The following is a 22,917-nucleotide window of genomic DNA, read 5'->3' as shown; positions in this document are numbered from 1 at the left end:
GGCATTTTGAACTGTGCCTCTGCAGCCCTGACCTGCTTCTCCACTGTAATGGCATCGCATTTCAGCCAGTTCCAGCTTACTGAGTCTTAAGATTGAGCCCTTTGCAGTTCAAACAGGTGTGACATTCAGACAAGCTGTTCTCCTTTGTCCTTGGTCACAAATCGAGATCTCCCGAAATTTAATGTTCTGTAGCTGGCTGATGCTCGAGTAGGCAAGGGGAACGCTGGGTTGAATATATCAGCTGACTCTCTCTCTCTCTCTCTCTCAAGGTTAATCAATTCTGTGTTTTACAATTCTCTAAAAAAACAACATGATACACGAGGCCAATCCAGCAGTTTGGTAAATATTCCGCTTCATTTTGAATTATTCACTCAAAGGGAAATGAAGAAAGAAGAAAATGAAACAATCCACAAGAGTTCAAAATCATTCCAAACTCCTCAAAGATGCTTTTCACAATCCCAATCAGTGTTTAGCTCCAATCAGGACGGATGTAGAGGAGAACCGTGGGCAGGCTGCTCCTGTTAACACCTGATGACCGGACTGTATCTGTAGATGGACGACGTGTCTCCACGTCCTCCCACTGTACAACGATGAAGCCAGTATATCCCAGATACAGGAGCTGCCGTCTTACCTGCTTGGAGCCCAAGTGTGCACAGTAGTGTTCAGGGAGTTGAAGTGAGGCCCTGCCCACACCCGCCGGTCACATCACCAACATACGCTGGTTAGCGTGAGCCACCTAGCTGCTCCATTAGGACACAACAACTAACCATCATATCTCTGTAAATACATTTATGATGAAGTATGTTCTATTACACAGACGACAGGTGATTCGTGTTTCACAAACGTCATTTGATCTCATTCACATGAACAGAGGAAGGGATATAACTGCTGTCTTTTTGGGCCCGATGGCATCACGTGACGGACATAGAAGTCGCAGTACCGCCGTTTGGCCACTACGGAAGTTGGGATCGACGACCGGCGCTCTTCCTGGGGGGTTGATACCGCCGCACAAGGCGCCCTTTTAGTGCCTGTATGTAACGCAGCGGGCGTTCCATTAACTAGAATGTAAACACATCCGTGGCAGCAGCAAACGAACGTAGCTTGGAGTGAAGTGGTGACGTAGTTTTAAGAGCGAAAAGACACACACCTGGCGGGCAGGACGGGGGGTGGATGGGTTCCAACAAACACAAAGCTGTCATCCAGGAAACCGCTGGTTGTGTCCCATCTTCATGTCCCGTCTTCACATGGTTCATGTTCTCTGTACTATCGTAGTAGTTTTAAACCCGACCGTGTGGTTCTGTCCTAAAGCTGACTAGAGGGGGTTTTGGATGGCGAACACAAAGTGATGCCAAGAGGCATTAGGGAACGAGTTGGGATTGATAGAACGTGTTGGATCGTCTGGAAGAAACATAGTAAGCAAATACTGAATAGAGAAGTTCTTGTCATATTAACTAACAACAACGTACTGTACAGACACTGACAGGACATCAGGACATCAGGAGACCAGGACATCAGGACATCAGGACATCAGGAGACCAGAGTCTGAGAACTTGTCCCAGGTATAAAGAGCTTGAAGCTGCATGTGAAGGAGTCCATGAATCAGTGTTGTGTTGGTATCAATCAGGGACAGACAGTAACAGAACAGACACTCATTTATATGGAGATGTGACTTTAATGTGATTATTACCTCAGTGATGCAGGAGACATGTTGTGGGCTGTCCTCAGTGGACTCCAGGCAACAGTCCTCACATCAGATTACAATCTAAATATTGTATTAGCTCATCCATCAGGAGTCGATAGAGGAGACCATCATGTCTCTCTAGCAGCTCTGCTTGTCTTTCCTCTTTAATGTCTTCTCCCTCCCCGTCACTAATGACGTTAGGACGTCCTGGGGTTCGCTGAATGTTTCCAGCCTGTTCTCATTCCCAGGGCATCAAACATCGATGCTTTGTCCCGCCCCTCTGCATGTGAAAGCTGTGCACTGTGCACCCTTCAGCGTCTGCATGAGACGCTCTGAGCTTTCTAAGTGACTACAACGTAAACCGTCCACGTCATTATGAAGTGCTCAGAGGAAGTAGAATCTAAATGATCGTCCATCTAGCAACACTGATTACAAACAACATTTGAAATAGGGTCAGTATGAAGCTGAAAACAAATCTAATTCAAGCACAACTACGCAGGTGACCAGGTATACGGTCATGTGGACCAGGTATACGGTCATGTGGCTTCAGGCCAATCTGGCAGAGAGACAACGACAGTGTCCAATGAGGGACGAGGGTGACGCCGTATTGGTCCAAGTGGAATGAAGAGGTGGTTCTAAGTTTGTACAGAAGAGGTCTTCACCTAAAATAATATTAAATCAAAGTGTTTTTAAATTACGCCACTTCGCATAATATGATATTTTGGGTCTTCTGTGAAACGTGTCTCACAGTAAAGTTGTCTTCTATACTACGAGTGTTCAGACCTTTCCCTGTCTCCATGCACCATGGAAGAAGGTGCACGTTGTGCCAGAAAGCCTGACTCTGCAGCCACAACAGTGTTGAAACAATTCATCAATAAATGAATTAGTCCAAATTATTTGCCAGCTATTTTGATAATCGATTAATTATTCCAGTCATTCATGAAAGAAACAAGCCGAACATCGCCTGGATCCGTCTCCTCCAAGGTGTTTTAGATGATTGAACATCATTGGGTTTTGAACTGTTGGTTCTCGGAGACTGTGACGGATATTTTCATTATTGTCTTACATTTAATAGACGAACAATTAACAGATGAATATAAAATAATGATTAGTTGCAGCCGTAAGCTGTTGAGCACAGTTGTGTTCTAGGGATTGATTTAACAGTGCGAGGATCTAAATGTGAGGATCAGATGAGAAGTGTTCAGGGTTATTGGAGGTCAGATGACAGATGGACAAACAGAAAAGACAATCGGAAATGAAAACAGTTTAACAGGACGGTTGTTTGGTTTAGAGAATAACTTTTTCTTTGCCACATGCAGACAGATCTTGGTATCATGACTTGGTTTCTAAATAACCCCTCCCCCCCCAACCTGTGATTTATTCATACTGAATACTCAACATTTTTTCCTTTTCGGGGGCTTGAAGCGGCGCTCGATTTGTTTATCAAAAGCTGATAGAGAAAGCGTAATTCATCCTGGAATGAAGCCGCTCATTGCAGTCAGTGAACATGAAAATTGGATTCAGGTAGATAAGTCAATCTGTGGATCGGATCCTTTTACTGTTGACCTGAGAGAGAGAGGAGGTGGAGAGAACGCCGCTGCAGCGTCTCCGTACCACATCACTCCGTAAAGCTTTATTTACTGTCTTCTGCTTAAAGAAAGGACATTTATGTTCTAGTCAGAAATGCTCTTTGCTTTTATTTTCTAGCTAATCAAATACAAGTATTTCCTGCAATGAAATGCCATTAATTGCACTTTATGTTCCGAAGCATTCAACATTTACAACTGTAGTTTTATTATATTCCCCCTTGAGAAACACAATGAGCTGTTCTGGATGGAAATGTAAAGCAATAAACTCTGCATTATAGAGCTCATCGAGCTGGCTTTCAGAGGAGATGAGCACGATTTGGCAGCTAATCCAAATGGCCAAACACCAGATTTTATATTTAGAAAATGCCTTTTGTTGAGAACAACGCGGCTCTCTGTGCGTGGCTTTGTGTTTGTAATAAAAAATGTGTTCCCAGTTACATTCAGATGTGTCTGAAAACACTGGAGTTCACCACAGTACGGAGGCTCCAGGGTGTCGGAGATCAGCGGGGTCAGGGGGACGGATTCACTTCCTACTGCAGAAGACACGTCTTTGGGTTTATGAAATAACACCAACAATAACTTGATGTATTTGGAGCTCACACTAAGAATCTAGTGTGTCTCATGGAAATCACATATTAAGAGTTACCTGGATGAACACTGTAATCAGATAATAATATATAAACTAGATGTTTAACATTGATTATTCAAACCAACAACAGTTGAACTTTGAGACCTGTTGTTGACTTCCATGTTCATGTTTAAAGGGACTGTATAAATGGTTTCTTATTGCCAGTGTGTGAACAGGTTGTAACCTAAGAAATGAGACCTTCAGTGACTTTCTGGGTTTCCTCTGTCAGCCTGTAGATGCTTTTAATGTGATGAACCGTTTATAACGGGAAAATCCAACGGATGTGACGTCATGCACGCTTCTGAGTGCCTTCATTTTCAGCTCTGCTTACAGGTTTCAGCGTCTCAGAGCAGAATACTGATGATTTTTACATGACTTTGAAAGCTAATTTTATAAACTTGGTGATTTGTTTAATCATTGAAATGTGACTGGCTGGTTAGTAACACATGTTACTGTGGTGTGAACCCAGAATGCAGATTTATTATTGCTTTACACGGACTTTAAAGGGATATTTTGCTTATTCTACTCTTAAATTCAAAGAACCAAAACGGGCTCTGGGACTGTTTTTATCAAGTTTCCACGACGTGTCTGAACTCCCCGTCGGTGTCCGGGTGAAGCTTCAGACATTTTCACAGATTTCTTTCAAAAACTTCCGATACAAAGAATCAGCAGCAGGAATGAATAGTCTTTATTTACGATCATCTGATCAGAGTCGACTGCTCAGACATTGCGAGGAGCACATGTCATCAGCAGAGTGTCGTTCCCGCCCTCCGCCGCCTAAATGTAGAGCCGACTACACAATGACAGACGTCCGCCGCGCGGCAGCATCTGTGTTCCAGCCTGATATTAGTCCAGTCCTCTATTTGGCAGCTCCTGATTCCTGTTCCAATTGAAGGGTTTCTGCATTGCCAAGAGCTAATGGGTCATGTGACGCACCCTCAGGACACCTGCCTGCCTCCCATAAATCCCCCCCCCCTCTCTTGGCTTTGACATTTGATCACGCAGAGATCCTCCTATTTGTTTTGGATGCTTTCTGTAATGCGGCCTTCGGGGGGGAGATATTGATAGAGCCCGTTTTAACTTTGCTATATTTACAGACGGTCCAATTGAATTGAAGCGCCGGCCAACGTTTCCGTGCTTAATAGTGTCATTATGACGGCAGCAATAGACGGACTCTAAGCTGATTGAACTAATTTACTGTGCTGTTTTATTGTGCAGCTTTAAGCTCGCCGGGGGGGGGGGGGGGGGGATTTCCTACAGCAGGTTTACAATGCAGACACGTTTTGGCGTCCCTCTTCCAAACTGATCTCAGAGGCTTAGTCTTCAGCCTTGTTGAACCACTGGAATTGCAGGAGGAGAATTGAGGATGATGTGGTTGTCTGCTGTTGCAGTTCACCCTGTCACAAGCTTTTAAAAACCTGCTCACAATAAGCAGCTGGCTGGGGACGCTCTCTGTTCGTGGCTGGCATGCTCAGACGCTCCCAGGATGCGTCTCCTGGCCGTCCTCCCTATAAAACGCTGCTCGCTGCTCGCTGCTCGCCGTGTGTGTAAAAAGCCACATTTAGCATAATGAAATGTAGGAAGCAATCAGTGAGAACACTGACAGAATGCAGGCTGACACCCGGGATATCTGCTGCTTGGGAGAAGTCTAATGTGGTTTACACTCACATCCAGTCTCATAACGGCATAAATAGAGACAGGACTGCTATGCAGATGCTACCCATCCGTGCCACTTCGCTTCCCAGTCCGCTCTGACACGTGCACACACACACACACACACACACACACACACACACACACACACACGCCATAAAGCAAATTAGCTTTATTTACATGTTTAGAGCTTGCTCAGTCATCCGTCCTGTGCATCGTATTCTTTTTCTTTCTTTCTTCGTGTCCTATTTGTCTTTTAGTTTTGAAGGTTTTGGTTATTGATTTTGGATCAGGATTTATATTTATTTATATGTCACTGTATTAAGTGTTAATATGTAAACATTTATATTCCCAATATGTGGACAGTTTATCCAAATAGAACGCCTGTTTGGATGTTTGATGCAACATCTTCAGAGATATGACGGATCCACTGGAGGCCGTAGTGCGTGAGGAGTCAGCGGTCAGTCAGTGGAGGATCAGACAGGAAATCAAAGATCTTCTGAGACAGTTTGAGTCACTGCAACCAGGAGAGATCCTCTCGCATCCAGCCATCAATGTGCACCCACAATCTGATGCCGTTTGGTGCAGCAGTATGTGAAATTAGCCGTGGACGGACAAGACAAGAGATGCACTCACGGATGATGTGGTGTCGTGAGATCATTTTGCCTTTTGAAGATTAATATCAGCAGACGTCATGGCCATACCGGTGATAACATACAAATACTATAATACTCACGTTACATTTTCACTCGCCAAAAACCTGGAGAACCGATTTCTTAAAACCAATCGTTCAATTTATCTGTCACATGAAATGGAACAAGGTAACGTTACAACGCCAGTGAAATACAATCAATCTGTGCATTAACATCAACGTTATTCACCATAAAGAGTCTTCTGTCCTGTCATATCGGTAGATAGAAGAAGAGTCACGGTTGAACGGCGCCGTCCGGTATTCCACGATTTAGCCAAGTTTCACTTACGTTACAGTTTCCGATATCTCGTTGGAGACAGAGGTCCTCCAGCGGCAGCTCGTCGTCCAACACCCGCACACTGGCCAGCAGGATTCCCGTCGTTCAATTAACCGCACAGCAAGCCGTATTATTAGTCCGATATGTGCATGAGAATATCTCCAAAAGGCCCCGACATCACAAACGGGTGACTTATTTAAAAATGTACAGTTGTCCTGAAAGGTCAAATGAGCTCTAGAGACTCAAACCGTCTGTTGTCCCAGGCTGAAGCTTTAGAGCCTCAGGTGGTCATTTGAAGAACTGCAGTTTTTGGCGTTTCAGCATTGGCTTCATTTGTTGCTGCTTGGTGAGGACGGGTTGTTGTCGATGGTAGGTGTGAGACCACATGACCTTATTGTGGGGTGTTAGTGGAGGTGACTATATGAACGGGTGCAGCTTTAAGGTGGAAGGCTGGTGGATCTGGACACTGGACATTGTTTTACTACCACGCCTCCTACAAAGGTGACAGATTCTATTCCTGTAGGTACAGAGGTGGCTGAATCGGTTCCCCTCCACTGTATCCTCGGTTCCTATGACTCCTCACCATGGCTGCTGTTTCTGGGAGGTGAACGGTCCATGTGTCCTGGGAAGGACCAGGACGTGCAGCATAAAGAGCTGCTCTCTGTTTCAGACTGTCCATCTCTCTGTAGCTGTCTCCGTACACCTCCAGCCAAAGCACGCCGGCTCCGCTGGCGGGGGAACCACACAATGCAGCACCGGAGCTGTCATTCAAAGCTCCAGGGAAGCAGAACCAAAGGGGGGTCTCATGTGGCCTGCAATTTTCTTGAGGCCATTAAACCCACCTTTTTTAATTCCCTCTCTAACACTCGCGCTATTCTCACTGTAAAGTGGCCTTTCAGTGCTCAGCTTTCCATCCAAAGACAGGAATGTGAAAAGCACTTTGCAGAACAATGCTGAACACATCTCGCTAATTTCCCGGGCTAAAAGGAAATGTAATGGTGGACATGTTCATTCAGTTAGGGCTCCGTAAAGACGCTCAGACAGACGGGTCACTGGATACTGTGGTGGAAGGATCTGATCAAACACTGACACTTTGATTTCATCTCCAAGCTTTAAGAAAAAACATTCACCAAGAGCAAAAATCACCATCTGTCCTGACCCCTGACCAGGTCATGTTGTCTTAAAGGACAACCTGAACCTGTTTGACTAGGAGGGACAATCAGTTCTGAGGTTGGTCCAGTATTGATGGAGAGGCTGCAACATGACTCAGATCTGTTCTTTGACAAGTTAACGTGAAATCCTGGAAAGTAAATGTTCATCGGTTTGGTCCCAGTAATATTTGTTCTTATTTATACCAACATTACATTACACCACTCGCTGCAGAAGGAAAGCTCAGAACATCCTGTAGGACACCGGCCACCCGGCTCAGGATCCGTTCTCCTTCCATCTAAAAAACATTAGCAGAGCATCAAATCACACAGCTTCCACCTCTGCTCAGGCAGGCAGGTTGTTGAACAGCTGATGCGTCCACATCATGCACCACACAGGTAATGACATGTATCGCTGGGTGTATTATTTCTATTGTGTTATATTGTTCCTCTTGTGTAAGGCTGAGAGTCCAAGCATTTCATTCTATTTAATACATACGACCATGAAGTTCAACTTGAAGGACCAGAGTTTAACATCTGGAGGAATCTATTGGCAGAAATGGAATATAATATTAATGAGCATGTTTTCTTTAGTGAAAATATCATATTGTTGTGTTTTCATGACGTTAGAATGATCCTTCCTGTGCACACAGAGTCCTCCATGTTTCTACAGGAGCCCAGAACGGACAAACCAAACTCTGTTAACCTTTCCTGCTGGGCCGGAGTCCATAACGTTACTCGCTCCCGTCGCCGCCGCTCTCTCTCTCTCGATTCACCACTCACTTCCCGCGAACACACCGGCTAGTGTTGACCTCCTGCCTCTCCTAAAGAAAGATATCAAACAGTATTCATCAGTGATGAAGAGGTCCGAGCCGTCTGTTGCACAGCGGAGAAAGAGGAGCAAGGATGACGATGAGAAGAAACCAATGATGCCTTATTACTATCAAGCTTTCCCTCTCTCGGACCGGATCATCTACAATCAGCAAAGGACAGAACATACAATAATAACCCAGATATACTGTAGTTCAACCAGGCACTTAAAGGAGTGTGTGTTAGGAACTGAAAGAGTGTTTGTGGGATTGAATGAATTAAAAGCAGAGTGGCTTTTACATCAATCTAATATATTAACCTCTAATTATTACATCATGTTCTAGATGCACTCAGGAAATATCTGAGAGTCAAAGTATCGACCACAGATCATCTCCTGCTGCTCCATCACCGCCGGGGCACTTTAGTCAAGTCGGGTTGGTTATTGTTCAAATGGTTTGTTGTTGTTATTATTATTATTATTATTATTATTATTGCACATCACAGTTGCCTTCTTGTTGGTATTTATTACCTATGTATTATGTTTCTAAACACCAGACTAGAGCCGGACCCATGGGACCGATTCAGGTATTATTATTTTTTGTCCATGATATATTTTTTTAGGTTATTATAATATTTAATAATAATGTGTTCTAGATCAAGACGTTTTAGTATAACTGTTGTTTCACAATGCTCTACTGTGCGTGTGACCGAACCCGTAACAATCAGGTTTTAAATGACCGTCTGTGGTTTCCAGACTTCACGGGTTGATTCTCTTTTAGAGAAGCTGATGTTGACTTCTATGATAAGATAAGATGAACCTTTATGACCTGAATGGATGAGCTGATACATGAGAGGACAGAGTGGCTGGTTTACATCGTGTGTCTCAGTGCTGCTGCTGGCTCAGCTGTCAATCAAACCCTCTCCGAGGCGTGGAGGCTACGTCTCTGACGCATTTTCAAACCACCTTTTGTCTTCCTTTGATTATTAAAAAAAAAAAAATCAACAATACATTAATATTTTATTACTATTCTAATGATTTAATAACTCCACAAAGGGATGACTTTAGTGATTTCAGTCGTTAAGAGTTGGACGGGGGCGACCCAGTTCTTTGACTTTGACTTCCATCTGAACGTTGAGTCGGGGGGGTCGTACGCTGAACGTTGAGTCGGGGGGGTCGTACGTCTACATTAGCAGAACCAACAGCTCTCCTGCTCGGCCCACACCGACATCCAGGTAACGTAGATTGAATAAATAACTTGTTAAACTCCTGAAAAGCAGCTTACCTTTTATTCCCCTCCCTCCCTCTCCACATAAGTGTGCCATACTCAATTTCCAGCTTCAGTGAGAATGAAGAAAGATAGGGGGGGAGAAAATTGGAAGTTTGGTTTAAAATGCAGACAGCCCTGGCTTTCTGCTTGACGGCCTGTGACATCTCCCCGCACCACACTTTGCATGGCAGAATAGGAGCTTGTAATAGAATTTCCCCCACCAAGGAGGTTAATTACATTCTTTCTCCCCCCCCCTCCACCCTCGCTGCAAAATAAAATAAAATAAAATGCACCACATCGCCCGTAAGCGTCTGTGACAGCCACAAATCCCCGTCGCCATCTTACCTTTAAAATTTAATTCCAGGTTAATGTCTGCCATCATGTTACATTATAGAGAGACCCTCGGGGGGACTTTAGGGGGCCTTCAGCCAGAATGACTGACATGACAGCTTACGCCAAAGAGGAGAGGAGAGGAGGGAAAACCGTCCGTCTGTCAGCGCTCTGTGAGGAGCTGTCATCGTGTGACTTCACTGAGAAGGGTTGAAAACGCTGAGGCTTGAATTTATCACAAAGAGCACATCAGAGGGGATCTGGCAGTGGACAGATGAGAGCAGACCGAACACCTCCGAACTGTGCTTCTGGTTAATACCTTCACTTATCATCTCATTATACTACATTCATTAAGCTAAGGCACAATAATCCCTCATTTACGCTCGACACATCCACGAGTGTTGCGAGTGCATGGCCAAAGCCACGTCACACAATCAGACGTGCACCTTCGCAGGGGTCCCGCACGCTGGATTTTCACCTGTTTGTGCACATCCGTCATTTCCTAACTAGTATGACGGGGATGGGCGTAAGCCATAATGAAACCACGCTGAAACGGAACCGCGCTGGAACTAGACTGAAACCACGCTGGAACCACACTGAAACCACGCTGGAACCACACTGAAACCACGCTGAAACCAGGCTGAAACCACGCTGAAACAACGCTGAAACCACGCTGGAACCACACTGAAACCACGCTGAAACCACGCTGAAACCACGCTGAAACCACGCTGGAACCACACTGAAACCACGCTGAAACCACGCTGGAACCACACTGAAACCACGCTGAAACCAGGCTGAAACCACGCTGAAACCACGCTGAAACCACGCTGAAACCACGCTGGAACCACACTGAAACCACGCTGAAACCACGCTGAAACCAGGCTGAAACCACGCTGAAACAATGCTGAAACCACGCTGGAACCAGGCTGAAACCACGCTGAAACCACGCTGAAACCACGCTGAAACCACGCTGGAACCAGGCTGAAACCACGCTGAAACCACGCTGAAACCACGCTGAAACCACGCTGAAACCACGTTGGAACCAGGCTGAAACCACGCTGAAACCAGGCTGAAACCAGGCTGAAACCACGCTGAATCGCTTGTTTTCAGGATATTTACATCAGTATGTCCGACAGCCGGACAGCAACAGAGATGTGTGTGTCATAGGAGCCGGGAGATGGAGATGTGACTGTACTCCAGTATGAGAGCTTTAAATGGACTCACTCCGGAGGAGGAACCCCGGGACCATTGGGAGCCCTGCTAGTCTTGAAGGGCAGCTTCCGACCCTACAGTATATCCTAAACCCTTTGAATCGCAGTGCCGATCAACCAACTTAGATTCACCAAATCTAACTAATGTTATCAGAATTAGGTCATTATATTGTAGAGTCAGAAATATCACATGACCATCACATAAATGTCTGGCTTGTTGATCTGCCTGGTCATCGAACCGCTCCTGTTTGTTCTCATTTCACCGTCTTTTAGCAAAGAGTTTGATCATTTCATCATGATGAATCACATCTCAGGGTTTCCTGCCTCTGATCCTCCAAACAGATCGGTTCATGCATCAGTGAGGTGCTGGTTCAAAACCCCCCGTGGGCCACCGTGCTGCGGGTTAGTAGGAGGACCTCGTCTGGTCTCTGTGGTAAAGAGGAGAGCTACTACCTCAGGTAATATCTCAACTACCTGCTGTCACTTAGATGAAGGTCCTGTTCACACCTGGCATTAACATCACCACCAGACCAGACCACCAGACCACCAGACCACCTCCACCTCCGATGGACGAACCATCTAATCAGCTAGTTGTTGAGATATGTGTGTGTATATATATATATATATATATACTGGAAAAACAAAGTTTGGAAACTTGTGTTTGGTGGATTATTTCTCTGTTGTATCAATGCTAATGGTCATTGTATTTTACATGGTTGGAAAGCCTGTTTATTTACCTTCGCAATGATGTCCAACTTGTAAGGATCATGCATTTGCGGGATGAGCAGCACAGCTGAGCAGCGTGGGTAGCGCCCAAGAAAGATTTGCCCCCAAATCTGACCTTTATTCTCGTAAAATTACGACTTTTTCTCGTAATATTCTGACTTTATTGTGTAAATCTCAGATGTGTTTTCCCTCAATGTGGTCCTAATACTCCGTAGTACATTGTCTCTTTGGCCCTCACTGCATTAGACTGATATACTATATACTTAGACTATAAACTGTGTTACCTTCATCACAATGATCACATGTTTTGCGGCTCCAGACAGATTTGTATTAAAATGTCTCTTTTGATAGTAAAGGTTGCTGAGCCCTGACCTAAACCACGATCTTTTACTAAACCTAACCAAGTAGTGTTGTTTCCTAAACCTAAGTGGTCCTATGTGTTTTCGTTGGGAATGAGAACGGGATGATACTTCAGTGGACGGGCAGACAGAACATGGAGCCAGCATGACTAAAACCCAACTACCAGGTATCCTGACTGGTTAACTCTACACTACGGTCCGTCCAGTTCAACCCGTGAACGTCAGGTTTGGTTAACTCTACACTACGGTCCGTCCAGTTCAACCCGTGAACGTCAGGTTTGGTTAACTCTACACTACGGTCCGTCCAGTTCAACCCGTGAACGTGAGGTTTGTTTAAACATATAGAAGCATGTGAGGTACTTTACTGCGTGTTCCACTCAGTTCCTCAGCTTTAATACAGTGCATGGCTTTGTGTAATCCACTGCAGACAATCATTGTTGGACTCCTCCAATCCAGCGTGCCCGCTCTGACCACGGAGCAGCAAACAATGACAAGATTACATGTTATATTGAAATATTCAATGGTTGAGCTGAGACGTAATCCCATGATTAATCAACCCTCTCTGAGAGCTTACATTGATCTTTAAAGAAGAAGAGAGTGAGTCCATCCTTCTGAGGGAAGCAGGAGCTACAGAAGTTTGTGTTTGTAGGTTGGGGGGGGGGTTATATTCTGTGTGAGTCCACAGAGCTATTTATTATTTTGTTGATGTAGGTTCATTGTAGATAAAGCTTCCCAAGGAAAGAGGAGAAAGTGCTGGCTTTATTTGTGCTAAGCCTAATTATATTTCTAAATGCTTCAGTGAGGTTTTCAAGAGCAGCTATCTGTAATGTGTAATATTTCATATTTATGAAGCATCTGCATAATAAAGATAAGGTATTCAATTAACTGAGCCATAAAAACTCCATGTTATTAAATATTAATCATTCCACATATTGCTTTGATTTCTAACTACTTAATTACAAACACGCCGCTCCGCCGCCGCGCCGCCAGTCGGGCCGTTCGGCGTCTTTCAGCAGACTAGAAAGTGTTTAGCAAAGCACTTCACACACGCCAATAAAGTCATGGGTGAGCTCAGCGAGGGCCACTTGGTCCCACCCGGTCCCCCTCACACCACCCGGACCCACCCGGACCCACCCGGTCCCCCTCACACCACCCGGACCCACCCGGACCCACCCGGTCCCCCTCACACCACCCGGACCCACCCGGACCCACCCGGTCCCCCTCACACCACCCAGACCCACCCGGACCCACCTGGTCCCACCTGGTCCCCCACTCACACCACCCGGTCCCGCTCACACCTCACACCACCCGGACCCATCTGGTCCACCCGGTCCCGCTCACACCAGCCACCGCTTCACAAGCACAGAATGGGTCCATTTCTGTTGTTTCCTTGTTGTGAGACTGAGGGAAAGAACATACATGTGTCTGTGTATCATGTTTTCTCATCTGGCATCCCTAGAGGCAGCACAGAGTTGATTTAAGAAATAAAAGCATGTTCTAATCTGTGATCTGATCTATGGTTAGGTTTTGGTTAGGTTTAAGGACTAAAACAACATTTGCTCATATATTACAACTTCGTTCTTAAAATCTCTGTTGTTGTTTTTTTCTCACACTCCGGGTCTGAAGTGAACTTCCTTCACTTCCTGCCACTGCGGCAGACAAGTAGGTTTTTTTTGTCTGCAACTCAGAACTTTTATCTCCCACTTTTTAAATCTCTGTGCTAAATGAAGGAATAACATTTTAGATCTGATGTCATTCAATGTTCGATATACAGTATCTTACAAACAACTGGATTTATTCAAGTTTCTCACCAAAAACTACATTTTACCAGATTACATTTGAACACATCATGATAACGTTGTAATTTACCTTCACTCAATAGTCCTTTTTCCTGAGCCGACTTTGAACACCTCATAACAATAACTCAATGGCACCTCCGTTGACGTTGGTATATCCGGTATTCATCCAGTCAGGACTGAGCTGCTAACGGCTGCTAACAGCTAACGTTACTAACTCTCCTCCTGCTGATGTAAACACAGGTTTGTTGTTCTCAGTGTCTCTTTATCAGGTAGAAACAGGATGCATCCCCTCAGGTTTAGTAGCTCCATGCTGCTGAGAGCTTTATTATCTCTTCATCGTGTCTCCGGTCACAAACTAACTGAAACATGATACGGCGTGCGTCTGCGTCATTGTGCAGCTTAACTGTGGGAAAGCATCAATAAGAGGAATCGATGGTCACGGAGGCATGGAATCGGACAACTAAGAACCCGTTCTTAATGGGAACCGGTTCTCTATTCCCACCCCCAGTGTTTCTCTGCCTGCCAAAGTGGCGAATAGCCTGACGATTTCACCCCCTACTGACAACAATTTACCCGGTGTATTCGGCGGGTGCTGATTTCAGACTCTGCTCACACTAGAACATGTCTTGAGAATCTCCTGGAAAGAGTTATGTTTGAAAAATGTGGGAAACCTGCGGTAACATGTCCGTGTTCCTTCAGAGCAGATCTGTCTTTTGAAAAGTGTTTGCATGACTATTTTTATTTATAAGTGTGCGTGCGTGCGTGCGTGCCTGCGCGGGCGGGCGTGCGTGTGTGTGGTGTGTGTGGTGTATGTGGTGTATGTGGTGTGTGTGTGTGTGGGTATGCGTGTGTGCGTGTGTGTGTGGTGTGTGTGGTATGTGGTGTGTGTGCATGTGTGTATAACAGTGTATAAAAGGGCAAACAGCCACCAGATTCAGTATAAAGGTCAGAACAAAAGGCTCATAACATTTGAGCTGTTGATCAGACACATTAGCATTTATAGATTGATATAGATTGAATATGAATTCATCAGGACGGATCAATCAAAACATCCGAAAAAAAAAACACTTTTTAAATAACCTTCTTTTTCTGACATCGTGACCTTTCAATCGCCGCCATCGAGGGACGTTCAGGGATTTATGTCTCATCTGTTCCACTGGCTGACTCATTGATAAATTCCATTGACAAATGAAACCCCTCCCCCCCCCCCCGTGCTTAAGTGTCAATCACACACACACACACACACACACACACACACAGAATCAGTGAGTTGAAGTGGCGCTGCCGTCTGGAATGTGTTGGTGTGTTTGAAGCTACAATACACAGAAGCAGGTCAGGCAGACCGCGGCAGGAATCAGCGTTTCAGCCTGCCAGCCGTGGAGGTTGCAGCCCGAGCTCCCCTCAGCTCTGCAGCATGAAATCCAGGGCTGTAGAGGGGGATTTGGCTTCTTGGTCTAAAGCCAAGCAGGGAATTGCATGACTGGCCATCACTGGCAGCTCCACCCTGAACCCGGAGACGCTTCCCCCTCTTATCTGCCCCTCACCATCGTGCTGCTGCAGCTCCTACCTCCTGGTGCATAAGCAATATTTCCAGCCAGCGTCCTCCCCAAACCCTCCCCGGAGATTTATCTGGCTGTTGAAGTAGAAAATGAATATTTTACAGTTCACTTGCCTGATCAATTACCTACAAGCTGTTGCTGTATGTTGTGGCTGGTCGGAGACGGCGCTCATAGGTATAGTGATAGAAAGGTCCGCGGAGAGCCTCCTCCTCTTCCACAACAACCACAGAATCAAAGAAGAGCGTCGGCGTGGTGAGCGAGCCGGTCGGCGCGGTGAGCGAGCCGGTCTCCGGTGAGCCGCTCCTTCGTCTGTGTGCACACAGATCGGCAATTTGTTGCAAAACAAATTAAAGCTTTTAGGCGATAATTAGCGGCGGCTAATTTCAAGAGGTGACAGACACACTGGGCTGATTAGAAGTTGCCAAGTGCTCCTTGATTCAAGGCCAATTTAAATATTTATGAAATAAATATATAATGTCATCAGTGTTTACTGATTAACATCGATCTGCATGAGATCAGATAGAACCTCATTTATCCCCAAGGGGGAAATGGTGTCTTAATTGTGACTACCTGCTGGATGATACCGGCTGCAGGTGTCTGGTTCCACTATCTGGCTTTGTGACCAGTTATCTAGAGGTTTGGGTGATCGGTTTGTCCAGAGGCCGGGACTACGAAGCAGGATTTATGGTTAGTGAGGTAACTTCAGGGTTAACCCTTCAGGGTTCACGGTGGATCAGTTCTTACCGGTATAGATCACCATGGTAACTGATGCTGAACACCTGACCTGCTCCGGAGCAGGTTATGTTCCAGATAACAGATATTAAAGCACCGCCTACTGACCAATCACAACTTGGAGTTAATATATATGTTCATATTACACAAATATGAATAAGTTACCGTCATAATCAGACTAGAAACAACTCAGTTTAAACTGACAGATGCAGGAAGGACAGCTGGATTTATGCTGGGGGTGTTTACCGCTTTGAATTATGTTTTTATATTTATCTTTTACTCGCTCTCAAGTCTATTTCACACCGCCGGAGACAAAGACGCAGCTGAAAGAAGACTGAAATAGTCAAACACACCACATCATTGTTAAAGGGAATAATGAAGTGGTGTAGTTTTAAACTAAACTTCAGGACAGATCTTCCACATTGGACCTGAAGGCCTTCCGATGGGCGGACAACTTAAACACCCGGTTCAAATTCAAGAAAGATTATGGTAATTGTATTTATATTGGACATGAGCTCAGTATTCATCATGAAAGCTTGGTTAGGGTTAGGGTTAGGGTTAGGGGGTTAGGGTTAGGGGTTAGGGTTAGGGTTAGGGGGTTAGGGGTTAGGGTTAGGGGGTTAGGGTTAGGGGTTAGGGTTAGGGTTAGGGGGTTAGGGTTAGGGGTTAGGGTTAGGGGGTTAGGGTTAGGGTTAGGGTTAGGGGGTTAGGGTTAAGGTTAGGGTTAGGGGTTAGAGTTAGGGTTAGGGGGTTAGGGTTACGCTTAGGGGGCTATGGGGTTAGGGTTAAGGTTAAGGTTAGGGGTTAGGGTTAAGGTTAGGGTTAGGGGTTAGGGTTAGGGGGTTAGGGTTAGGGGTTAGGGTTAGGGGGTTAGGGTTAGGGTTAGGGGGTTAGGGTTAGGGGGTTAGGGTTAAGGTTAGGGTTAGGGGTTAGAGTTAGGGTTAGGGGGTTAGGGTTACGCTTAGGGGGTTATGGGGTTAGGGTTAGGGTTAAGGTTAGGGGTTAGGGTTAAGGTTAGGGTTAGGGGTTAGGGTTAGGGTTAGGGGGTTAGGGTTAGGGTTAGGGTTAAGATTAGGGGTTAGGGTTAAGGTTAGGGGTTACGCTTAGGGGTTAGGGTTAGGGGGTTAGGGTTAGGGGGTTAGGGTTACGCTTAGGGGGTTAGGGGGTTAGGGTTACGCTTAGGGGGTTAGGGTTAGGGGTTAGGGGTTAGGGTTAGGGGGTTAGGGTTACGCTTAGGGGTTAGGGTTAGGGTTAGGGGGTTAGGGTTAGGGGGTTAGGGTTAGGGGTTAGGGTTACGCTTAGGGGATTAAGGGGTTAGGGTTAGGGGGTTAGGGTGCTCAGAGAGTTCCAGGAGTTCTTGTCATCGATTACAGGGTTAGGGTTAGGGTTAGGGTTAAGGGGTTAGGGTTAAGGTTAGGGGGTTAGGGTTAGGGGGTTAGGGTGCTCAGAGAGTTCCAGGAGTTCTTGTCATCGATTACAGGAACACGTGTCAAACCTACACAGTTAGGAACCTTCTTCACCAGAGAACTCTCTCTCTCTCTGTGGACTGGTTACCTGTCCAAAAATGTCTCAATGCATGCTGGGAGAGCCTGCCGCTGCCCCCCACCACATCAGTGTAACTGTGTTTAAACTGTGAATGTTGTCAGTTGTTAGAGACGCGTGATCTCTAAACTAAACTTGGTGACCCCAGCTCCTCATAGAACTGACTGCTTTGACCTCTTCAGAAGGACGACTGTGATTTTTTACCTCGCGTCTGCATGCTGCTGATTTTCCTCCGAAGTCGAATTAGTGAAGTGTCTGATTACGTCTCAATCAAACCCATCCACCGTCCTGCAATCAATGCCCTGATTGCAGGACGATGTGCTTGGTAGTTTTAATAATGGAGGACTATTCATCAGAGGACATTCAGATGTGGAAGTTGGCAAAACCCTGCAACCCCCTCACGCTGCGATGTCACGCTGATCACAGCCGCCACATGTTGGAACACACGGACGGAGTGAGGTCGTAGTCGGCAAACAATAAAAACAGAGGAAATAAGAACATTAAAGGTGTTAGCTGTTCACACAGAACGCTACGAGCATTATGGGTATAAAACAGACTCACATATAGACGCAAAGAAATGATGTGTGAACAGCTAACACAGTGTGAAAAACACTTGAACATTATATAAAAAATAAATTACTTGACAATCACCTTTACATAGTCCCATAGTACTTATTCATTATAATCATCCTTCAGACAGTAACCAGTACTAGTTATTCATTATAAACATCATCCCAATGTCGTTATATAGCAGCAATTCTATGAGAATTACCATCCTGTTTCATGAGGAGGTGCAAAAGTCTCACATAAAAAAGATCCTTTGAATTACAAAATGCCTCTAAGGTTATTACCTCCACCAAGGCTGAAGCTCTAGGAAGGAGGTCATGTTTTCACCAGCGTTGGTTTGTTGGTTTGTTGGTTATCAGAATAACTCCAAAAGTCCGCGATGGATTTGAATGAATGTTTTGGGGGGGAGGGAGGGCACAATGAACAATCCATTAGAGTTTAGGTGGCGATCTGGTTCATGATCCGGATTCAGGAATATTTTAAGGATTCTGATCAACCAGAACTTTAAGACCTCTAAGTATAACACATGCAACGTGTAACTGATGACTAGTTGATGACGCATGACCCCGCCTCTTTCCTTCAGAGAGAGAGACAGAGAGAGAGCGGGGGGTGGAGGAGGAACAACTGGAGATCCACCGTTTTTTCACATTAAACTCAGTGAAATCACAGTTGAGTTCGACTAAAGCTCTCTTGGTGATGGTTGGAAAGAGTAAAGACGACAGTTTAGGTGAGTTTTATTTAGTTTCTGTCCAGTTTGAATGTTGTGTTTTAGGATGCTACGCTACGAACATCTGATCTCATCATAAAGTAAAATACACGTGGATGACGGAGAGGGCGGCGGAGGTCTGCGCTCTCCGAGTGACATCCGAATGATGCCAAACATATACTGCCTACCTGAACTTTAATCATCGATACAACTGATGAATTATTCAAATGGAAATGAACTAACTAACAAACTGTGGCCTGATTGTGGAAAATGTTGGTGGGAAACCAAAACATTACAATCCATCCTTTGTGGAATCTACAGAAACCTTCCAGGACATCCAGTCTTTAATCTGTGAGGCACCTCGTTATACACCGACGTGTTGATCAGGGGACACATTAGTCCTGAGTGGGGAGCTAGAGGAAAGGACAGACGGTCAAACTGACTGACGTACCGATACTTGGGCGCTGCAGCGAACGGGCCAAAACTTTAGCAAAGTGCATTTTGTTGAAAGTAGGGCATGAACCCAGATTGATAAACGGGGTGGGAGTGATTATTTCTGGCCTGGATCGGGTAAATGAAATCTGACTTTATTTTGCTTCTGTTTATCAGGACGAGATGATAAAATAATCCGGATTGTGAAAATTGCTGGATTACACAAAAAACATCATCACAATGGGAGTGATGGAGACTTTGCAAAACGCCTTTTCTGTCTGGCAGGAAGTCGATGCGAGAACAGATCATCACGTCAGATATGGAGGAAAAGTAATTTAGGCTTTGTGAATTTTAACTTGTTCTGTGCTGTAGAGCTGTAACAAAGGTTCTGGTAATCCTCACCCTTCATTCAACATGCAAGGCACACATGATTGAAAAGATTATGGTGGAAGTTATTGGATGAAAAGGGACCGGCATGCGTGTGCTCGTGTGACGGCGCAGAACGCGGACGCTCTTTCTCCAGAATCCTGCAGAAGACTGAACCTTGAATTATGAACACAAATCATCTCCATTATCAGCGCTCCCTTTATCTGTCCGAGCCAACAGAATCCATATTCCATCTCAAGCTCATCAACTCATTTGTGAAATGTTGGAAATTAATTTCAGTCCAGTCTTGCTGACAGTGATAGAGCACATTCACTAATTATATTGTTACCATAGTGACAGCGCGGGACAAAGCACGGCGCCGCAGGTTTGATTTCTAAAGAACTATTTTTTCCTTTTCAGTTATATCTTTTATATCTGATTTATTCAGCATCTAAGTATTGAGTTCTATGAGGGTCCATAGAACCCAAAGAGGCTGTTAAAGAGGCTGTTCAATGCACACACTGAGCAGGAGGAACACATGCATTGTGTCCATCAAGAGGGCAGACCTTTTAGGACTTAACCCTCCAGCATTATGTCTCCCTTGTTTTATTGTGATGCAGCATACAGAGATTATAGATCCAGTTCTTAGAAGCTTCCACACAAAGAGGACGGTTCTGTTGGTTAGTTTGACTGAACATGGAGCTGTTTCTGGTTCAAGTGGTTCGATCTTCCTCAGCACTGCATTTGTAAACCTCAGCTGTGTCCATTGTGTAGTAGTGCTCAGTTGATGTCTGAACATCTGGACTGTATATATATCTATATATATCTATATCTATATATACATTAATATGTATTTCTATATACTCTAATATAACTACTCTAATAGACTGAGCTACTCTTTTAAAAGCACACCACCAGCAGCTCTACTCTGCACCTGTATAGACAGGTTTTACTGTATTCTGACAATAATGTACAGCTTTATTCTGCACTTTAGTCTATTTATTAAAATAACTCTCTACCTCAGTTCTCATCCCATATTATATTATATTCCATATTTGACATTTCGTAATCCCCTGGTCTCTACTGTATATCTCCTATATGTTATTATCCAGCACTATATCACTTCCTGCACTATATTCACATGTTTAATAGTCCCGTATCTCAGTTGTTTCCCTGCACTATGTTCAGATTTAACAGTTTTCTTCATCTCATCTGGTATGTTTTTCTTTTATATATATACTTTGTACTTTGTACTACTAACTTGTGCCTTTTTACTAATATGTTTGCACTATAGAACTGAGATGCTAGAAACTTGAATTTCCCTCGGGATCAATATATGAATATATATGTATATATATAATTAATAATGTAATAATAATATATATAATGTGAAATTTGAGAATATGGAATGAAATCCTAAATATATGGAATGAAATGTGAGGTCATCCCGGCGCTGCTGCCGTCTTGTGTTTTAGGTCATTCTCCGTACAGATGTTGGTGCTGTTAGGCGTGTGTGTCACTATGAGCGAGTCAGCATGAAATCTAGTATCAGCAATCGTCAGTAATGAGGAGATAATGAACACCCTGGTGAATGTGTGTACCACGGGACAAAATAATACTGTAAACATATTCAACACCGTTCTACAGATGAAGAGTTTATTCACTTCTTCATCGTGGAAGAGAAATTCAGAACTGAACCAGTTCACTAAAGTTGGAAAGATATGGACAGATTCAAACTTCCTGGATCAATAACTCATAAAGGAAATGTTAAAACACCAACGAGGGCCCTTTCTAACCGTAGTGAGGTAGACAACCAGCTACAAGCTCAGTTAAATCACAAACAGCCGTCCTCTGAGCTGGACCCATTACATTATATATATATATATATATATATATATTAATAACATTGGTCTCTGTGCAGCCGGCTGTGAGACGAGTGGTCAGGGTTAGGGTTAGGGACCGTCTACAGGGTTAGGGTTAGGGTTAGGGTTAGGGTCAGGGTCAGGGTTAGGGTTAGGGTCAGGGTCAGGGTTAGGGTTAGGGACCGTCTACAGGGTTAGGGTTAGGGTTAGGGTTAGGGTTAGGGTTAGGGACCGTCTACAGGGTTAGGGTTAGGGTTAGGGTTAGGGTTAGGGTTAGGGACCGTCTACAGGGTTAGGGTTAGGGTTAGGGTTAGGGTTAGGGTTAGGGACCGTCTACAGGGTTAGGGTTAGGGTTAGGGTTAGGGTTAGGGTTAGGGACCGTCTACAGGGTTAGGGTTAGGGTTAGGGTTAGGGTTAGGGTTAGGGACCGTCTACAGGGTTAGGGTTAGGGTTAGGGTTAGGGTTAGGGTTAGGGACCGTCTACAGGGTTAGGGTTAGGGTTAGGGTTAGGGTTAGGGTCAGGGACCATCTACAAAGTGCATTGAATATTTTTACCATTATAAATTCACCAAAATTATGCAAAAGCACATTTTTCCAAACTAAGCGTTGCAGTATACCCAGGAAGAGTCCAGTGATGATGTGTGAGGTGATTTATCACTATTATTCACTACACTGTATAATTGTGAAGTTATTGAATATTTTTGTAGCGTCTCTTTTCGTCGTTGCACTTTGTAGACGGTGTAGTCGTATTAGTTTTGTCGTCATTATTGTTTTCTTTTCTTTTTCTGACGTCTTTGTTTTGTGTGAAAAACAATAAAAGTGAATTACAGAAGGAATTATTAGAGAAGTATTTATTAATGATTCATCAATTCGTTCCTCACTCGTTTTTCAATTAACTCTTCATTATCTAATAATATCTAATCATTATCTAATCAATATCTACTCTACAGTTTGATGAGGCTGGTTTGATGGAACTGAACA

General features: G+C 44.6%; 1 long non-coding RNA gene across 1 annotated transcript; it reads left to right on the top strand.

Moving 5' to 3' along the window:
• Positions 1–544: 544 nt before the first annotated feature.
• On the top strand, positions 545–22,702 carry LOC119503467. Its single transcript, XR_005210323.1, has 4 exons — positions 545–624; positions 3,005–3,010; positions 12,966–12,968; positions 22,690–22,702. It is a non-coding gene; the product is annotated as an uncharacterized LOC119503467 (long non-coding RNA).
• The last annotated feature ends 215 nt before the right edge of the window (positions 22,703–22,917 follow it).

Source organism: Sebastes umbrosus, chromosome 15 (assembly GCF_015220745.1).
Source record: "Sebastes umbrosus isolate fSebUmb1 chromosome 15, fSebUmb1.pri, whole genome shotgun sequence".
NCBI classification, from domain to species: Eukaryota; Metazoa; Chordata; class Actinopteri; order Perciformes; family Sebastidae; genus Sebastes; species Sebastes umbrosus.
Note: the sequence above shows the minus strand (reverse complement) of the source record. Positions and strands in the feature narration are given on the sequence as shown.